Source organism: Pseudophryne corroboree, chromosome 1, assembly GCF_028390025.1.
Source record: "Pseudophryne corroboree isolate aPseCor3 chromosome 1, aPseCor3.hap2, whole genome shotgun sequence".
NCBI classification, from domain to species: Eukaryota; Metazoa; Chordata; class Amphibia; order Anura; family Myobatrachidae; genus Pseudophryne; species Pseudophryne corroboree.
The window spans coordinates 652,500,854-652,516,444 of NC_086444.1; the positions used below are offsets into that span (position 1 = coordinate 652,500,854).

At 41.1% G+C, this 15,591-nt stretch overlaps 1 protein-coding gene across 3 annotated transcripts in view; it reads left to right on the top strand.

Moving 5' to 3' along the window:
• ZCCHC7 (zinc finger CCHC-type containing 7) overlaps positions 1-15,591 on the top strand; it is a 385,047-nt gene that overhangs the window by 194,474 nt on the left and 174,982 nt on the right. The window lies entirely within an intron of this gene.

Below are 15,591 nucleotides of genomic sequence, written 5' to 3' on the forward strand. Positions count from 1 at the left end.
AACGGCAGACTAGGTAGGACGAGGGAAGGGCAATTTAGTGTATCTTGTAGAGAAAGTGTTAATAAGTTGTAAGGAGGGAAATACAACTGACACTTGAATAGCCTATACCTAATGTAAGGACGAGCATAGAGTATCAGAGTTGCTGAATGGGTCTTGGAGACAAAAGACAAGGAGCACAGGAAGCATGGATAGTACTACAGGGAGTATCTTTACCAGTACTTGTTACCAGTAGCGGATTTTACCACAAAAGCCTCCACCCCAGTAAAATATGCTACCCCCAGTGACTGCCTGGCATTGGAACAGCTATTTGCTAATCATACACTGGACAGGCAGTCCCAGAGGCAGGTGTTTTCACCCCCTGGGACTGCTAGTCTAGACTGTGATTAACAGAGAGAGCTTCCAATGGAAAACCACTGCCCTACCTGTCTAGCAGCCCTAGTTTGGTTGTTGGAGCTGCCGTCTGTTTTTTTTACATATGTGCTGGGCCTGGCACCTGCCAGGTTCATTGTGCATGCTTTGATAGTCTGAACTGTGGTGCCGACCAGACTGCATAGGTAGCACCCCTCAACCAAAAGGGTAGGAACCAACATTGATTGTAACACATATTGGAGTGTGAAAAAAAATATTTATGCCGTGTTGGCACATTGATTAAACACAGCTGTGTTAAAACTTTAGAAAGGAATTCCGAAATGATATTAATGATTCTTATTTTTAATCTGCTTTTGATACATTTATTAACATTTGAAAGCACAATAAAGTTTATGCGCCGGATGTAATGACGCCCGAGATAGCCAGAGGTGCGAGATGATAGGCGATCTCGGACGTTTTTTTAAAAGGGCAATCACCAGGCAAAACCATGCTTTGTAAGTGATTGCCCCTTTAAAAAAAAACATCAGAGATCGTCCGGCATCTCACACCACCGGCAATCTCGGATGTAATTACATTATTTATTTATTTATTAACAGTTTCTTATATAGCGCAGCAAATTCCGTTGTGCTTTACAATTTGAAATAACAATAACAAAATGGGTGATAACAAACAGTCATAGAGGTAGGAAGGCCCTGCTCGCAAGCTTACAATCTAAATCCGGCCCTACATGTGTGATCAAGCCCATGGGCCCGATTCAAACCTGATCGCTGTGCTGTAAATTACACTGTCCCGCGATCAGATAGTCGCCGCCCAGGGGGAGTGAAAATTTGCCCCGTGCAAGTGTGCAAATGCATGTGTACGAATGCATGTGTATGCTGTGCAAAAATTCCCCTCAGTCAGCGGACAGCTGCAAATCCATTTGCATCTTAATCTCTATCGAGTGATTTACCCCGTCTGTGCAGTGCGTGCGTAGCTCAATACTTACTCTTCCTTTGCAAAGAAATCAGATGATCGGGGTCGGAGCTGGACGTCACACAATTGTTCTGAAAATGCTTGGAAACGCCTGCGTTTTTCCTGACACTCCCAGAAAACGTCAAATTACCACCCACAAATTGCTTCTTCCTGTCAATCACAATGCGGACGCCCGTGCGATCGAAATTTTCGCACCATCCTGTCGCTGCTGTCTGTCGCACATGCGCATTGTGGTGCATGCGCAGTAGTTCGATAATCAGCCACTGTGCGAAAACGCACAGCAGCCATCAGGTCTGAATCGGGCCCCATATTCAGTCAGTACATAAAGAAATAGTACATAAATATTCCTTAGCAGAAAATACATCTAAAAAATGTGAGTTAACTTATGTATTGTCATTGACCTTTCTACCCAAAGAAACATTTTAAATGATGTTGGTTTGTATGTTTGCCACCTATGGTAAATGGTGGCGCACTTGGATATTTAACTCCTTTCTGTTTTTCTGACAACCACTGTGATTTGAAGAATCAGACTGGTTTTTATTGCATTATTTGCATATTCTTTTTATACTCTATGTATATAGTGTGATTGTATCAAAATATTTTCATTGTAAATTATGTAGTCCCTCTGTAAGAAGCTCAGGTTGTGTACAAGAAAATGCACATTTGCTGAACATGAAAGCAGCATAGTTCTAATATAAATATTGCTTAAAAAATCTGAAACCAGAATTGATTTAAAAGACTTTGCACTATAACATTCCTTAGTGGAGAAGGAAGCACCAGTTTTAAAGTTCAGAAATATAATCAATATCAATATAATTAGTCCTGACTGGTTTGTCAATTATGAATGTACCTGCCAACCCTTATGCTGAGTAAGTTATATCTTGTGAATGTCAGATGAGATCTGTGTAAATAAGCATGCTAAATCACAATGAACGAAGATATACTTACTAATGTACCATCATTGACATATGAAATGACACCTTTTATTTTATTTTTATATTTCAGTTTGTACTATTGATATCATTTTATAGAAAATATCTAACTTATCTGGTTATTCTAATATTTTCATACATCACCTTCCTACCTGATTTAAACTGAAATGGGAAATTATTTTTTTTTCCTGTCTAGATGGAGTAGATGGAGTAGTGGATGACCAAACCTAATTATATGCCTAGTTGTGAATACAACTGTGTTATTATTTATTGGTGTCATGTTTGGTTCATTTGTGTATTTTTTTTAAGGCCTGTGAAATTTAATTTTGTCAAGCAACATATATATATACCTTTCTATGACATTGATATAAAGCAAATGTATTTTTCTTTTATATTGACTTTTAGGTGACATTGTATAGGAGAAGAGTCTTACATGGTTAGGCTTTCAGATAATTCTCCCTCTTGACCTTTAACCTCAATATTGAAACTTAAATAAAGACACCAAAAGCTAATTTTCGGCTCTGTCTTTCCTTATGGTGAAGTGTTTTGAATATTGCAAGTTATTAAAGCCTTTGTTTTATGGCAGAGTCTTGTAATGGAAGCCTGTAACAGCAAGCAGCTTTGACAAAGCACCAGAGGATTCTGTTAAAAAGTTGTGTTTAGTAATTGTAGGCATCGTGTCAGAGCATAACTGACTGGGAGCTGAAGGATTTTCTCTGCGAGATGAGTTGCTGTGCCAGCAGGGACTCGAGTCTCCTGGGCCAGCCGCGCTCTCATTAAGATTTGCCGCCAGCAGTGGCGGTGTTTTGCCAAGTATGTGACGTCCTGTTATTGTATGCTTGGCTTGTCAGCCCACAGCTTCCTGACACTCACTTATGTCACCCTTTTTATTCAGAAAAGGAAGGAGCTTTTGATAATTTGACAAGACAAGCTCTTAAACGATCTAGGTCATGGCCTTCCCTGTCTGTGATTGTGAACATATTTTCTGAAAGCCCTGTCACTCATCACAGCAACATTTTCTCCCAGGGAGCACACAGGCTTGTTCTGAGTCTCTTGTCAACGCATACGTTTTGGTTATTCATATATCAAATACTGTAGTAGTTTTTTTTTCCGCTCTTCCCTCCCTCCATTTTTTTTATTTATTTTTTTGCAAATACTAGCATGTTAGTGCAGCTAATCCTTTCTCCAGTGCTGTGTTCCCAGAAGGGTTGTGTACAAGAGTTCTCTTTGGTACAAGGCAGACAACTGGCCAAGAGGAGCTGAAAAGGAGGCAAGGCCGCTTAGTGGTGTTTTTGTGTTTGCTCACTGTTGTGGAAATACGAGAACTGGTGGCAAGGGCCTTGCCTATTGAGCACTTGAGTCTGGGTCTGCTGTCAGGGGCTGTTTAAGATTGAGTGTTTTATTTTCTTTGATGTTCACATTTGAGAATGGGGAAGTGGGAATTAAACAACAGATGCACTAAGCTGTTTTTAACTCGTAAAACAATAATTAGCAGTAGATAAAATTCAGTATGGGTGCAGAAAATGCATCTGTCAATCTTTATTTCTTCTGATGCGGCAGCTCCTTGTATGAGACAATTTTATTAGCACCAAAGCACCTATTTGCTGTGTTGTTAGTTTTCTAGTAAAACATTTTAGGGGATGGTGAATTCAAATTATATTTTAGATATTCCTCACTTTTACCTACAGTAGCATCCAGCTTTCATGTAGTGTTTAATATTTATGCAATATACAGTATGCGTACATTACTGTGGCCAGACCTCGCAATACAAAAAGATTGGTTTTGGCCTTATTGCTGCCCCTTGAGAATGCTTATAGCACTGTCTCATCAGCCATGTAGGTAGTATACCTGTATTATTTATTTATTACAAGCTATTTATATAGCACACACATATTCCGCAGCGCTTTACAGAGAATATTTCCCCATTCAAATCAGTCCCTGCCCCAGTGGAGCTTACAATCTATATTCCCTATCACATGTACACGCACACACATTCATGCTAGAGTTAATTTTTGTTGGAAGCCAATTAACCTACCAGTATATTTTTGGATTGTGGGAGGAAACCAGAGTACCCGGAGGAAACCCACACAAACATGGGGAGAATATACAAACTCCACACAGTTAGGGCCATGGTGGGAATCGAACCCATGACCTCTGCTGTGAGGCAGTAATGCTAACCATTACACCATCCGTGCTGCCCGATATTCCATGTAACAATTGCTTGTCTGTGTGAACAGGGAACAATGAATTTTAAAAAAAAAATGTGCAGCTATAGTATGTATACAAGTACAAGTTAAGGCACATCTCCGCAAAAATTTGGATACACCTAAAGATGTGGACCGGATACATATTATGCAACATTTCTAAAAAGGGCCACAGTTCACTGGAAAAAAGTGCTCTAATCTATTGCAAACAAAGAGATGCTATTCTTTTCTAGTACAATTTAAAAAATTAAGCAAACGTCAGGTTGCCGTGGATTATTTAATAATTGAATCTGCTACCTGTGCACCTGTTTTCGACACTCTCCAACTATACTTTTAATTTGCAGTAGAGAGATTTCATATGACACTTGCTGTGGAATAAAACAAGACTACTCCCATTACTCGTATCCTTTTTCTTAAGGTATTGCATGGAATGCAAGTATTTTGCTTAATAACGTGTCCATTAAGGGCATATGTTGTGTCTTATACCTCAGAACTGTTCTGATTTAATCCGACAGTCCCACTTCCCCATTGGTAAAGGTGGTGTGAGGTACCTCCCATTTGCCATGATTTCCTTGGTGATATAGACCCTGTCTTGTCTCTGTTGGCATGTACACACCTCCTGTCATGATCCACGTATAGGAAATGTTAGGAGTTATGGTCTGTGTAGTCCATCAATGAACTTTATTAATTTTGGTTAAGCACGCAATGCAACAGTTCTCATTCAAAATAATAAATACTCATAGAATATAGAAGTATAAAAGAACATGTGCACATATGATTTACTGTTCATTTCAATACATTTGCACTGGAAAATATGATCTTAAAAGATAGCATTTTTATATATATATATATATATATATATATATATATATGCTATGTGTGTGTGTGTGTGTGTGTGTGTGTGTGTGTGTGTGTGTGTGTATATATATATATATATATATATATATATATATATATATATATATACATATATATAAAATGTGTGTGTATATATAATATATATATTTATTATATATTCCCTTTCACTCCTTCGCATACTAGAACAGGTAGTTACAGCCTGGTAAAGTCTGGGTGGTGCTTGCAATAGCACACTTTCCCGTGGAGGAACTTGGCTACCACTGGTATCAGTTCATGCTTGGGACAGGGTAATACCTCCCATTTTCTTCCATCAACAAATCACCACAAATGTCCTGATCATAGAGCAGTTGGATTTTTCCCTCAAGTTGCAACTGTCCTGCCAAGTTTGGAATGGCCGAGAAGAAAGCTGCATATAAAACACTATGCAAAGCCACAAACACTAGTTTTCGCCTATGTCTTGCCATTTCACTTGCAGTAGAGATGATCTGCTATTGTCAGGCCTTAAAACTCCCAATGCATCTTGTCTACATAACATATTTTATCTTTCATTTATTTTTGCAAACAAAAAACCAATGCTGTGTTGCCTTTCAAATTTTTCCTTATTATACGCTAACAATAATATACGCTAAAATTGATACAACTCTGGTACAGAAAATATACAAAAACATTTACAATTTGTATTAAATCATATGATTCTCTGTGTATAGCTTTAGTAATATTGGTGTCCTTTATTTACTTTACGTCCTGTGTATAAAAGTGAAAGCCTATCGTGCCTGCTGTTCTGTGCTGCAGCATAAGTCAAAATGAAGAGTGAGTTTTAAGATTACTAATACCCATTTCAGAAATAGTGAAGATTCCCGGGTTTATGCCAGGGCGTGGGCAAACTACCCAGGTCTCTTGTATGTCTGAAAGGCACCAACCTGGAACATGTATGAGTGTGACGTGTGTGTATATGACATGCATGTATGAGTGTGACATGTGTGTGTCTTGTAGAATGCCAGGGCAGACCAGGCTTATGTCTGAAAGGGGTGTACCTGGTAATTTCCCAGGTGTCAGGTGTTGTGTGTAAGGGGGTCTCCAGCAAAAAAAACAGGATAATTCAGAAGTGAAAAACTGTGGTCTCTGAGCAGGCAAATTCCCAGGTCGTATGTCTGAAAGAGGTATAATTTGCTATCATGATTGGATGTCTGGATTACGTCTCAGATTTAAAAGTGGGTAATTTCCTACATATCCATACCCACTGTAGTCACTTTAACTACATTCTAGTTGACAGTATTGTCATTACTGCAAACAAATGCTTACAGGGACTGGAGTAATAAACGAAGACTATCAATCCAAACATTTCTATCCCCTGTAGCTAGCTTATCCGGATAGAAAAAGGTCATGCGATAGGGTGGCATTTTGCCAGCACACAGCATATCCGTAATTGGGATTTTTCAACCATATTATTCTGTAACTGTGTGGGTAATCGAAAACTAACCATAACTAAAGTGGAAATTATATGATTCCCCACATTTAAACCATTGGAAATGGTAGAGGTGTGTAACTCATTCAAGGTTTACATAGGCTCCAAGTGCCTAACAAGATGGGGTCTTGATCTTGGAGTGTTTTCAAAGCACCTAAATGGATGTTTTTGATTCTGAGAATAGCAGGGAAGTGTGTTACCTTTATTTCCATGTGAGATAAATTTTTGTTCACTCACACGGAGATATACTGTACTGCTTGTTTCTCTGTAGAACACATTTGTTTCATATGTTAGCTTGTAGCCAAATATGGGAAGAATATATGTACAAGTTTGTCATAGTTTAAACGTCTCTTACTTTTTTATGAGAAGACTGTCATTTGTTTCTGACAGCACAGTAGCTGGAACATGTGAAAAATATACTGAGATCATTTGATGCCTCCAGTAGCAAGGTCAGATCGTCATTAGGAGAGAGACAGCAATATTTCCATTAAATACTAGATCATGCTTTAGTTATACCACACAGAGTATTGATTAAACTATGAAAAGTTGCCCAACAACCAAAGACATCGTGTTGACTGTCTCTCCTAAATACACATTGACCTAGCAAAAGTGACAACTGATTCTAATATAATTGACACCTCTGTGTATTATTGCTGTACTAATAATATGCATACATCTGTGTAATAAATGGCACTATAAATTATGTAAAGCATAATTGAAATATACATCAATTGTTAAACATGGCTGTGAGAAATGTGCTTGCTTGGCCTTTGGCTCCTCATACTAGAGTTTGGCTATGCTCATGGCAACGGATATTATTATTTCAGTCTATAAGCATCAAAATGAAGCTCATAGCTGACTGATGGTAAAGTATAGTATGATGCGGAAATCCAGAATTCTGTCAAATGCACAATGTATAAAGCAGGTTTTATACATGAGCCCTGAGATGTATCTCAAACATGAGTCTTAAGCCACAAAATAATTATATTGAAGTTTATTTATGTACCTACTATTATTACTACTCTATTTTGAATAAAATAAGCCATGAGGGTTTTGGTGGCCTAGAAAGCGCCTTCCAATAATGAGCACCCATTGAGACGTCTACAAGACACATAGGAACTGATGCAGAGTTGGTCACAATTACACCACAAATCAAAGGTTCAGTTTGTGATTATGAAACAGAAGCAACTGTAACCATATGTGCAGTGGCCTCTAACGTAAGAGGTACGCCGGTCAGCAACTATAGCATATGTGCCTAGTTTATGCAATACATAAGCCAATTATGTTTAAATCTCACTTTTACCAATGGTTTTTTGTTTTTTTTTAAATAACAATTTTTATTAGTGGTATACTTCCAAATTACAACATTTGTATTCATTAAGACATGGAGCATGAGTTACTCAGATGCTGAAAATGTAGGCTAATCTTATCTAGTCATCTTTGGATCGAATATGTGCCTTGGTAGCACTGTATAATGGAGGAACAGATCAATATATGCTCTACTGAAGAAATATCCAAATAACAAAGTAGCATCATAACATCTTAAACTTGAACCCGTTTAACAATATTGTGTAACAAAGGGTAATCTATAACGGTGTTAGGAACTATTCAATTGTCTTTATTAATAGCCGTCATGTCTAAGTAATGCCGCCTGTTCCCGAAGAAGAGCTAGTGGAATATTGGAATAGAAGGAGGGGAACACCCAATAGTAGAAGGCATTTGTATGTCGTATTAACCATCAAATGTTACTCCATAATACTAAATAAAGAATAGTATACCGATATAGAGGGGGAGGAAAGAGGAAAGGATAGATATAGAGAAAGAGGAGGTGAGATAAGGAAGAGTGAAAGTCAAGAGGGGAGCAGAAGGAAAGGATAGGATAGAAGGAAAAGAAAGAAAGGAAATAAAAAGAGCAAAAGAAGTGACTTGGAAAGATGAAACAAAGATTGAAAAAATACAGCTCTACCAGAGTGTAATTGCGCGAGAGGATAGTCTTGATAACACAGTAATAGCGCATCCTATAAATCTATCTCTGTCAAAACAAATACTTCAAAAAGTAGTAAATGGGAGTATGAGATAAAAAAATGAAGAAGGGGGGGTGGACTCTCCGAACCTGGGCGCTGCATTATAGGGGTGAGGAGGGATAGTATGAAGAGGGTGGGGTGCCCTCAAGTATACAATGGAATCTGTCAGTTGAGAGTATAGAGGAATAATTGAAGAACATTAATGGAGAGACCATTGAGCGATATCAAACATTTTGGTTAGCGAGATTCTCTCTTCGTCTGGTAGGGACAGAAGGTAGTAGTGCCATTTGTTCAGAAATTTAGAAAGGTTCTCTCCTCTGGCCAGAATCATAGATCTTCTGTCAAAGAGGAATAGCTGTCTAAATTTCTGCAATACCTCATTAAGGGATAGTGCGGATTTGGTGGTCCAATGGATTAGGATTATCTTTTTTGCAATCGTCACTATAATAGTAAGTAGAGGATGGATCTGAGATGAGTTCGGACCAGTTCTCCAGTTGGTGAAATTTGCACATAGGCATGCTAGGATGTCAGGTTGTATCCTGGCATGAAATAGTCTATTAATGTAAGCTATAACTTTGTGCCAGAATTTTTTGATCTTCCCACACGACCAAAAGGAATGTAAGAATTTGGCCTGGTGTGCTGAGCATTTTGGACAGTCCCCTGACTCTTCCAAAACCATATGGCTTCTCTGTGCAGGGGAAATGTAGGCCCTATGGATAGTTCTGAAGTGAACCTCCTGTAAATAGAAGGAGTTGAGCCAACTCATGGATAAATTAAAAGTAGGGCATAGATCAGAGATTTTGGCTACTGTGGGTATATCTTGTGACCAGCTAGTGGCACTTGCTGATGGGGAGGAAGGGTGTCTGGCTAGCATAAGTTTAGAATATAGAAGATTAGTCTTGTATGGTCTGTGTGTTAGGGATTGGAGTAATATTAGTATAAGATCCTGTTTGTCGGGATGGAAAGTGTGTGTATGTAGAGATATTGCGAAATGGCGGGCTTGTAGAAACATAAAAAATTGGTTATTAGGGAGTTGGTAAGTCTGTTGAAGGGCGGAGAAAGGGAGTGGTATTCCCCCTGGGTCAAAAACTTTTGCAGTTGACGATAGTCCTTTTGCCTTCCATTCAAGGTACAGGCGATTAGTTAATGATGGTGGGAACCCTGGATTGCCCCAAAGCGGGATGTATATGGACGAAGAATGGTCTCGGTGTAAGATTTTGTTGATGGAGATCCATGATTTGTACGTATCTGTGAAAATAATGATGTTGTAGATATGTGGTGGGATCTCTTGCTTTCTGGAGTGGAGTAATGCACATGGGGAGTATGGGGTAAACATGGCCGTGTCAAGATTTACATCTGTGTATGTGGAGGACTCTAAAATCCAGTCTGAGATGTACCGGAACATGACAGAATGTGTATACATACGGAGGTTGGGGGCTTTGAGGCCTCCGTGTTTAATGGGATTTTGCAGTTTGTTTAGAGAAATTCTGTATTTTTTATGTTTCCATAGAAATCTAGAAGTTAATTTATCAAAGGTGGCAAAGTCAGAGGTTTTCAAAGAGAGTGGCAACATTTGGATGAGGTAGAAAATTTTAGGAAATATGATACTCTTTACAGCAGCGAGGCGTCCCAAGAGTGACAATGGGAGATCCTTCCAGTTATCATATAGGGTGGCTATTTTTGTTAATAAGGGAGTGTAGTTAAGTTTATAGATGTTGGCGGTGGACGGTGGGATTTTGATCCCTAAGTACTTTATGCCTTCCTTGGCTATATGAAAAGTAGAAAGGGACGGGATGTTTTGAGTGATGGGGGGAGGGCCATTAATGGGTAAGATTTCGGATTTAGATATGTTTATTTTAAGGCCTGCAATTTGGCCAAAAGATGAGATGAGGGACATAACTTGGGGAACTGAGGAGGAAGGGTCAGAAAGGAATAGAATCATGTCATCTGCGAACAGAGAAATGTTTAATTCCAGTGGCCCTAAAACAATTCCAGGTATATTGGTCGAGTTGCGAATGGCTATTGCGAGAGGTTCAATGGCTATGTTGAATAGTAAGGGTGATAATGGACACCCTTGTCTGGTGCCTCTAGCTATAGGGAAGGGGGAGGAGAGAGACCCATTACAGGAGATTTGGGAGGTGGAGTTGGAGTATAAGGGGTATATGCAATTGCGGTCGAATTCCCGAAATTGTCGAATTTCGGGAATTTTTCGCCCCAAAAAAAAATTCGACAATGCAATTCAGTACTTTCCGACAAAAAAAACGGACTTTCAAAATTCGACTTTTTGAAATTCGACTTTTGACAAATTCGACTTTTTTGCAATGATACACATGCTGCAATTCGACCAAAGTCTATTCAATGGAAGTTTGGAAATTCGACAACAGTGCTTTTAGACAGTAAATTCGTCATTTTCAATCCGCCACACTTTGGAGGGTGAAACTAATAAAAAAAATTTAAAACATGTTTTTTTTGTGTTTTTTTTTCTTGGTAATATCATATCTATTTATATTAGAAGGGATTAGGTACTTGGTTTGTCTTTTTTGGAGGCACAAGTATTATTTATATATTTTTAAAAATAATATTTATTTATTTTTTTTGGATGGAATGGTAAAATCCCTGAAAAAAATGGCGTGGGGTCCCCCCTCCAAAGCATAACCAGCCTCGGGCTCTTCGAGCTGGTCCTGGTTCTAAAAATGCGGGGGAAAAATTGACAGGGGTTCCCCCGTATTTTTAAAACCAGCACCGGGCTCTGCGCCTGATGCTGGTGCAAAAAATACGGGGGACAAAAAGAGTAGGGGTCCCCCGTATTTTATACACCAGCATCGGGCTCCACTAGCTGGACAGATAATGCCACAACCGGGGGTCACTTTTATACAGCGCCCTGCGGCCGTGGCATTAAATATCCAACTAGTCATCCCTGGCCGGGGTACCCTGGGGGAGTGGGGACCCCTTCAATCAAGGGGTCGTCCCCCCCAGCCACCCAAGGGCCAGGGGTGAAGCCCGAGGCTGTCCCCCCCCATCCAAGGGCTGCGGATGGGAGGCTGATAGCCTTGAGAAAAATGTCAGAATATTGTTTTTTCCAGTAGTACTACAAGTCCCAGCAAGCCTCCCCCGCAAGCTGGTATTTGGAGAACCACAAGTACCAGCATGCGGGAGAAAAATGGGCCCGCTGGAACCTGTAGTTCTACTGGAAAAAAATACCCAAATAAAAACAGGAGGCCGACACCGTGAAAGTAAAACTTTATTTCATACGTCGACACACACATACTTACCTATGTTCACACGCCGACATCGGTCCTCTTCTCCAAGTAGAATCCAGGGGTACCTGAAAAGAAAAGATAAATACACTCACCTCATCCATGGTCCAGAGGTAAATCCACGAACTTGTCAAAAAAACAAACCGGACACCCGTACCACACGGACTGAAAGGGGTCCCATGTTGACACATGGGACCCCTTTCCACGAATGCAGAGAAACCCCCCCGTGACAGCTGTCACTGAAAGGTCTCGTAAGCCAATCAGCGAGCGCAACGTCCTTGCACTCTGCTGATTGGCTCTGTGCGCGTCTGAGCTGACAGCGCATCGCAAAGCCTCTCCATTATATTCAATGGTGGGAACTTTGCGGCTAGCGATGGGGTCACCCGCCGGTCAGCGGCTGACCGCGGGTAACCCCACCACTGACGGCAAAGTTCCCACCATTGAAAGTAATGGGAGAGGCTTTGCGATGCGCTGTCTGAGGTCACACGCGCACAGCCAATCAGGTGAGCGCCACGGAAGTAGCGCTTCCTGATTGGCTGAAGGGACCTCAGTGACAGGAGTCACGTGGTGTCCCAGCATTCGGGGAAAGGGGTCTGATGTGTAAACATGGGACCCCTTTCAGTCCGGCATGGTACGGGTGTTCGTGTTTTTTTTTTAACAAGTACGTGGATTATCTCCCGGACACTGGATTGAGGTGAGTCTAATTTTTTTCACAGGTACCTCGGATCGTCGGAGACTGTGACAGTCGGCGTGTCAACATAGGTAAGTATGTGTGTGTCGGCAGTGTGTAATAAAGTTGTACTTGTCAAGGTGTGTGTCTCCTGTTTTTATTTGGGTATTTTTTTTCCAGTAGTACTACAGGTTCCAGCGGGCCCGTTTTTCTCCCGCATGCTGGTACTTGTGGTTCTCCAAGTACCAGCTTGCGGGGGAGGCTTGCTGGGACTTGCAGTACTAATGGAAAAAACAATATTCTGTCATTTTACTCAAGGCTATCAGCCTCCCATCCGCAGCCCTTGGATGGGGGGGACAGCCTCGGGCTTCACCCCTGGCCCTTGGGTGGCTGGGGGGTGGGACCCCTTGATTGGAAGGGGTCCCCACTCCCCCAGGGTACCCTGGCCAGGGGTGACTAGTTGGATATTTAATGCCACGGCCGCAGGGCGCTGTATAAAAGTGACCCCCGGCTGTGGCATTATCTGTCCAGCTAGTGGAGCCCGGTGCTGGTGTATAAAATACGGGGGACCCCTACTCTTTTTGTCCCCCGTATTTTTTGCACCAGCATCAGGTGCAGAGCCCGGTGCTGGTTTTAAAAATACGGGGGATCCCCTGTCAATTTTTACCCCGCATTTTTAGAACCAGGACCAGCTCGAAGAGCCCGAGGCTGGTTATGCTTTGGAGGGGGGACCCCACGCCATTTTTTTCCGGGTTTTTTCCCGTTTTTTTAATTCGCGCAAAATCCGGCAAATCGGCCGTTTTTCGCCCGCGGGACTGTCGAATCCGTTTTTCATTGAATATGGTGAATTCCGGCAGCCACCTGCCGGAATTCACCTGTCGAATTGTGTCGAATTAAAAAACGGCGATAATTTGCCGCGATTCGCCGTGAATTGCATATACTCCTAAGGCTGTTATTATATCAATAAATGACTTAGGGAAACCAAATTTATGTAGTGTGTGGTATAAGTGAGGCCATAGCACTAAGTCAAAAGCCTTCTCGGCGTCCAGTGATAAAATAATAGCTGGCTTGGTGGGAGGAGAGATGTTCATACTCTGGACGACCGAGAAGACCTTCCTTAAATTTATCACCGAGTGACGGCCAGAAATGAAGCCAGTCTGGTCTTGGTGGATTATGTGAGGCAATATCAGTCGGAGACGGTTGGATAGAATTTTAGTCAGAATTTTGTAGTCAAGATTGAGTAAAGATATGGGCCTATATGAACTAGGGAGAGACAGGTCACGATTTGGTTTGGGTAAAGTTTTTATTATTGCTGAGGTGAAGTAGAGCGGGGGATTGAGGTTTGTAAGGAGGTGATTATATAGTAAAACTAGAGTGTCTATAATTTTGGGGGCTAGTAATTTGTAGAATTCGCCTGAAAATCCGTCAGGGCCCGGGGCTTTGTCTCGATGGAGGTGCTGGATAACTGAAAGGATCTCCTTGGCCGTAATGGGAGCCATTAGAGTGTCAGAGAGGGATTGCGGAATGGTAGGGAGTGAGGGATATTCCCATATAGGCGAGGAAGAGGATGTATTCTGTGATGAGGTGTTTGTATGAGGGGGGGAAGAAGGTGCGGAGTACAGCGATTCATAGAATGATCTCATCACCTCCGAGACTTGTTGGTTAGAGGTTGTTATTTTGCTATCATGTGTTTTTAGAGGGTGTATGAGGGAAGGAGGGCGAGAACCATGGAGTAAGTTGGTCAAGAGCTTGCCTGTCTTGTTGCCAAATTTGTGATATTTATAGTTTTTGTTAAAGAGATGTTTGTCACCTAAAGATTGGAGATGCACTTCAAAGTTATCTTTTGCTTTTGTATACAAATCTTTGTTTGCAGGTGAGGGTAATGTCTTGAATTGTTGGAATGAGGACGTTAATTCTGACTGTAGTTGTAGGTAAGTTGAGGCCAGATGTTTTTTAGATTTAGATGCATATGAGATGATCATGCCTCGTAAAACTGATTTGGCTGTTTGCCAGAATATTGTAGGGTTGGAAGTGAGGTGAGATATATTGTTGGATGCGAATTCATCCCATTTCGCTATTATTGCTTCACAAAACAATTGTGAGCGTGATAAATGAGTGGGGAATCTCCAGATTTTTGTGACAGAAGGATCATGTGAAAGTTGGAGATCAAACCAGATGACGGCATGGTCTGAGAGAGAGATGGCTTCTATAGTGGTAGAAATGATATCGGGAATCAAGATATGGGAAATTAAAAAATAATCTATTCGGGATAGGGTGCCATGTGCGGCAGAGAGGCATGTGTATTCTCTGTCAATGGGATTGAAGGCTCTCCAGACATCGGTGGTTTGGAGGGAGGAGGCGAAGTGAGGTATACCAAATTTTGGTAGAGAGGTGGGTTTAGAGGTAGGGTTAGAGCGATCAAGGAGCGAGGAGGAAATTCGACTGAGATCTCCTCCAATAATTAGTCTTTCTTGGAGTAAAGGGGATAATTTGGCTATCAGTGTGGAGAAAAAAGATTTATTGTAGTTGTTGGGTGCGTATATATTACACAGTACATATGAAATGTCTTGTAAGGTAACATGTGCTATGATAAATCTGCCATTAGGGTCAGGTGTAATCCTGGTCACTTTAAGTGGTATAGATGATCTGGCCAAAATTATAACTCCACGGGCCTTGGAGGAAAAAGGAGCTACCGCTATGACTGACCAGCCCAGGGTTCCTAGTTTTTTCGACTCCAGAACCGTTAGGTGAGTTTCTTGTAGATATGCTAAGTCTAAGTGTTGTTTAGTTAGGTATTGCAAGATTCTACGACGCTTGGCTGGGGAATTTATGCCGCCCAC